Source organism: Phocoena phocoena, chromosome 14 (assembly GCF_963924675.1).
Source record: "Phocoena phocoena chromosome 14, mPhoPho1.1, whole genome shotgun sequence".
In the NCBI taxonomy this organism is placed as follows: domain Eukaryota; kingdom Metazoa; phylum Chordata; class Mammalia; order Artiodactyla; family Phocoenidae; genus Phocoena; species Phocoena phocoena.
The window spans coordinates 12,323,833-12,329,957 of record NC_089232.1 but is presented as its reverse complement, the minus strand read 5'-3'; positions in this window follow the sequence as shown (position 1 = coordinate 12,329,957).

Below are 6,125 nucleotides of genomic sequence, written 5' to 3'. Positions count from 1 at the left end.
ATCTGGGGTAGCAAATCTTTTTACTGCTAGGACCCTGACAGACATCAAGGGGTTGCATCACCCTGCAGCCCTGAGTCAGAAATTTGTCAAGTGGGCCTCTGAGTCTGGGATGTCCGAGTTCCCCAGTGGGATAGCTTTTGCTGCTAAACTTAGGTCCTCCCTAGCTGGAGCTGTCTCTCGTGATTCTTGCCCTTGGTGCGTGCTGAAATCTCGCCACCGGAGCTAAAAGTTCCTTATCGTTCTCCATAACCCTCCACAGCCAGGGTTAGAAGGAAAAGGCTTCCCAACTTAGAATCCGAAGACTCAAGTTGGTGACACTTTTCTCATCAGTGTAAACTGGGGACAGTAGCACCTATCTCAGAGTTCTCCTGCCTGATCAACAAGGCAGTGTGTGGGCTGTAACGCCCCCTGCAAAGGTGTGAGCCCGGCAAGTGTCACACATTTAATGTTGACCTTGAAGGTTGGATGTAAAAGCCAACAGGAAGGCCCCTGCATTCATCTCATGGCTCCTGCAGAAGGAAGGCAAACCTCTCTTTTCCTGTGCCATGGTGTCTGGACTCCTTTTTTTTTTTTAAACAACTCATGTCTAAGAGTTTATGTCTTTGAAAGAGACAGAATTCTACTGAGGGCAAAGAATGTGTGGGCTTCACTCAGCTCGCTTTGGACCTGCTTTCTTTCCTCCCTCCCTCCCTCTCTTCCCTCCCTTTCCTCCTTCCTTCCTTCCTTCCAGTAATTAACAAGCGTTTCGTGGGTACCTACTGTGCGTCAAGCATTATACCAGATATTAGGGTTTCAGAGATAGAGAAGCCAGGCAGAGGGAACAGCATGTGCAAAGGCCCCAGAGCAGGAGGGTGCACCAATAGCTCCAAGGTCATGCACAGGGCCCGTGAGGGAGTGGAGCAGGGAGTGTGGTGGAAGGTGGCATGTGATGGAGCTGAAGGGCAGGCTTTATGCTTGCGTGGCAGCTGGTGTCATGACCAACCAAGACAACCCTAGAGGAGGTGCCTCTATCACCTGGAGGTTTCCGATAGGAAGTTGAATATAAAAACGGAGGAAAGGGCTTCCCTGGTGGCGCAGTGGTTGAGAGTCCGCCTGCCGATGCAGGGGACACGGGTTCGTGCCCCGGCCCGGGAGGATCCCACATGCCGCGGAGCGGCTGGGCCCGTGAGCCATGGCCGCTGAGCCTGCGCGTCCGGAGCCTGTGCTCCGCAGAAGGAGAGGCCCGTGTACTGCAAAAAAAAAAAAAAAAAAACGGAGGAAAGATCTGGGCTGGAGATACCTAGATGCCCACGATGCCATCAGTACAGGGGTGGTAAGTGAAACAATGAGAGTAGGTGGGATCACCATGGATGATGGTGTAGAGTGAGCACAGCACTGGGATCTGAGAGAAGCCTGGGAAAAAAATAGATATCACAGAACAAATGACGGAAGAGAAACACGAGGAACCGGGACCAAGGACCGAGCCTTGTATGGAAGCCTCTTTAAGAGGGAGAACTTAGCACCCTCCACCACCTGCCGTCCACCCAGTTCCTAGCATCTGAGCACCTGCTAAGCATGAGGCATGTCGTGAGGTGACCCCTGAACAGCAAGGGAGGAAAGGAAGGAAATGGGAACAGTCAAGTATGACTACTTATTGAGAAATTTGGTTGAAAACAATAGGAAGGAAAAGTTTCATAGTCAAGGGGAGGTTTGGTTTTGTTTGTTTCGTTTTGTAAGCAGGGGCTGGGGAGGCAGCATAAGTAGATTTAATTGTGTTTGTAGGTCCAGAGGATGGACCTGGTCAAAAGGGAGACGTAACTCATATAAAAGACGTGGGAGGATGGTGTATGGAGTAGGGTTCCAGAACAGGTGGAAGGATGAGGAATCAGTGAGAAAGGGACGAGAATCGCAAGCAGAAGCTTTACCAACCGACTGTCTCTCTTCTCCGGTTACCCTTGGGAGACGTGCAAGGCGCAGAGACCAAGGTCATGCAGCAAGTTGAGGGCAAAGCCAGAGGCACGATGCCGCCCCTCCGTCCTAATCCCAGGGCCTAATGGGCCCAGGTAACCTATCACCTCATAGATGCTGGCGGGACCCGGAGTGTAGGCTTGGGGCGGAAGGTGGGACAAGAGGTTGGAACACTGGGTTTCCATGGTCCTGGAGCATTTTCTTTAGGAGTGTTTTGAGGCAGAGGCCCTGGCCTTTATTCCAAGGCAACGGGGGCTGCTGTGAGGTTACAGCGGGAAGTCACAGGCCCGCAGGTGAGCATGCCGGGGAGACAGCATCCCTGAACTGAGATGGTCAGAGACTGGGTAGTGCTGGCACCGCCATTCCTTGGGGAGCGAGGGTAGGCATGGTGGCGAGATTTACAGGACATCCCAAAGCAGCTGCTGAATCCCCCCACTATAGTCCTGCCAAGGCTCGGACGCTCACCTTGACACTCTTTGGGGCTGAAACAAAAATCCCCAGGTAGTTAAGTGGAAACTTTCACAGCACAACACATCGAACCATTGTCACTTTCGGACTGGGCAGTGATGTGAGGAATCAGACAGAAGGTGAAAGGGGAAAGTATCCAACGATGGGACTCGAGGGTCCCGCGGTGGAGAATCCACTCACCAACCATCACAATAGCCCCTCACATTTGTAAAGCATTTTCCTGCCACGTGTATTTACTGCAACATTCTAGGTAGACAAAGATGGGGCCCCTGCGCTTGAGAACTCATAAAGGAATCTAAACAGATCAAGGTGCTGTTCAGTGCAGCCAGTGCTGTGACTGAGACTTGGGCAAAGGGTTATGGGCCACAGGCACTTCCCTGGTGGTCCAATGGTTAGAACTCTGCACTGTCACTGCAGGGGGTACGGGTTCAATCCCTGGTCGGAGAACTAAGATCCCGCATGCCGTGCACATGATGCAGCCAAGAAAAATAAAATTAGAATTAAAAAAAGGATTATGGGGCACAGGGAAATTATCCTACATCTCAAGGGTCTGGGTATCCATACACGTAACAAGAGTTTGGGGCAATGACCTCTCTCTTGTTCTCCTACTCTGCCTACTCCTCAGAGCCCTGTAAGGAGTGAAGAATAACCAGAGGAAGGCCTAAGACCTCCCCCAGATGGTCACTTTTTCAAAGTATACATTTCTGGACAGCAGGCTTCAGCCAGAGCTTTGCAGACTCCCTCGCTGTAGGCTCAGCGCTCGCTGTCCCCAGGCAAGTTGGCATCCCCTCGTGTGCGGACTTCACACTCAGAACCCACTTGGGTCCGGCCGGGCCGGCTCGTCTTTCTCCTCCACCCTCCAGACCATACAAAGGGCCTGAACAAAGGGCCTTTGTTCAGAAAGTGTCAAACCTCTTCCCGGGTCACACCTTTCCCCGCTTCCCACTCATTCCTGGCTTCCGGCCTCAGAGCCCACCCTGTCCACACGGATAGGTGGTCAGCATTGTGGGCGGCCAGGCCCTCCCTGGGTCAGGAAGGAAGGATGCACCCACCTCTGGGCATTTGATGGTGACTCGCCCAAAGGTGTCTACTCCCCCGCACTGGACACAGGAGGGACAAAAGCCCTTCCGTGATGGGGACTGAGCTCCAGACTTCAAACCAGAGGTCCCGTCTCCCTCTGCAGCCAGCAGGCTCTTTCCAAATCCCCCACCCTGATTCTCTGACAGCCACAGTAAATGTCTTTCCATTTCTTGAGAGCACGAAAGTCTTGTGTGTAGGTTTTTTTCCTGTGGAAGCTTCTTCCCCTGGTTACCTCATGGCCATTCCACCCTTCAGCTTCCCTCAGACCGCTTACGGGCTCCCCTAGCATCTGACGTATCTCTTTCAAGAAACTTCTCCCTTAACATGGTGATTTCCAATTTATCTGACTGCATCCTTCCAAAGACTGTAAGTTCCTCGAGGGCCACGTTTCTCGTCTTGTTCAAGGTGACATCCTCAGTGCTTTGATTCATGGTAGGTACTTGGTATATCTGTGTTGAGATCAAAAGAGATGAAAACTGTAATATACAAACAATAAGAATTATTATTCTAAGAAGATGGGGCTCAGGTGGAGGTGTACATGTAGTTAGTTATTCTCTGAAATTTTCTTTACCAGCCGTTGGCCTAGGTCAGCAGCAGACACTGCAAATAGTGTTATTTAGCTCCCATTCAGTGGATGAAAACACTACTGTTGAAAACAACCCCAAATCTCTCAAATGATAAAATTAAAACGGGAAGTAAATGGAGTGTAACCCTTAAAAAATTGTATTACAAATATATGGAGAGAAAGACATATATCATATGATATCGCTTATATGTGGAATCTTAAAAAAATGATACAAATCAACTTATTTACAAAACAGAAATAGACTCACAGACTTAGAGAACGAACTTATAGTTACCGGGATGGAAGGGTGCGGGGGAGGGATAGATTGGGAGTTTGGGATGGTCATGTTCACATTGCTATATTTAAAATAGATAACTAACAAGGACCTACCGTAAAAAAAAAAAAAAAAAAAAGACTACATGATAAAAAAATATATGCGTGGAGGGATAAACAAATTAAGAAGAAGCAGCAGCAGCTTTGGCGAAAAAAAGAAATTACGCCTCAAAAGGGGATTTAAAGAAGTTTTTAGAAGAATTTAAGCAACTTTACAGAATAAAAGAAACTAGTGAAAAAAAAAAATTAGAACAGGCAGAGTCGACACAGGAGTCTGACCCAACGCCCTTTGCACAGCAACACAAAGAACTTAGAAGCCAATAAAATAAGATAAAGCACCCTATTGCCTTTCTAGGGGTGAAGAACTCCACCTGTAGGAACCCTCGTTTCTAGATGTAGAGAACCTAGCACAACATCTAAGCTCCGTGGATCACGTGGGAGCCTAAATTCTGGAAAATGGGGACAAAGCTGGGAGGCCTTGTCTGTTTGGGTGGCTGTCTGGCGCCCCCTTGTGTTCAGTGTCTGGACCCAAAAGAGCCGAAAAGCAGCACGGATGGAGTGTCAAATGGCTGAGCTATTTTCCACCGACAGCCTGTGGCCAGTGAGAAGCCAGAGGAGCGGTCTCAGGAGTGGACGCAGCCCCCTCCGCTGACCATCTGGGATGTGTTCCCAGCCCTGGTGGAAGCACACTTGCTAGGACAAGCTGCCTAGAACGAGACAGGTGGAAGCAGTGCCCAAGGTCACCCAACTGTCTCCACCAGGGAGATGGATCATCATGTCCCTCCTGCTGGGTGTTTGGCCAGCGGGCTTTTCCTCTGGACTTAGTGCCCAGGCCAGAGGCGCTTATAGACTCTTTTTTTAAAAAGCAACAAAAAAACAGATATTCACTGCTCTGCTGAAAACAGCTTGGGCCCCTGAGGAGACATTGCAGGGGCAGTTTTGAACGTGCTACGTCAGTGGGCCGTAATGGGCACGGGGTGCCTAGCAGAGGTACATCCCACCCTCGGCCGTAAGTAGCCCTTAACGGGCTGACGCAGAAAGCCTGGCATTGGCTCTTCCTCCTGCCCTGCCCGCTCCCCCTGACTCCCACCCCAGGGGCTCTGCCATTCCAGATCACCAAATCATGCCCCTGGTGTGAAAAGATGCCCTCGGCTCCCGGGCAGTGGCACCTCCAGTGTGGAACTGCACAGCTGGTGCCAAGCTTCCTGGGTCAGTTCTGGCCATAGAGTGGGGCTCACCCAGCAGCTCTGATGGGAGCCTTAATCCCTGGTTAGATCCTGGCTCTCCCTCATATAAGCTGAGTCAAATCAATTGTCACTGAAAATCTCTAAGCCCCAGTCTCCTCATTGGCAAAAGGAAGATCTCAGGCCTGAAGTTAGCCCAACCTGTATCTAGGGATTTTAGAGAGTTAAGTATGTTGATAAATCGAACAGACACCTTCTTGCCTCTAAGCCTTTGCACATGCTGTTCCCATTGCCTGGAACAGTTTTCCTCCTCATGTCCTTCTGTAGTCTGACGTCTCTTTATCTTCAGTCTCCACTTAGACTTCTTCAGAAACCCATCTATGGTCCCCTGAGCCTGAGCTTGGTCCCCTCCAGGGGTTCCCATAACCCCCTGCATGTCCCCGGTCCCAGCGGTGACCATGTGGTATGGTCATCGGCCGGTCTAGATCCTCACTTGAACCCTATGAGCCCAGAGCAGGGATCACATCTGCATTATTCACCTCGACACC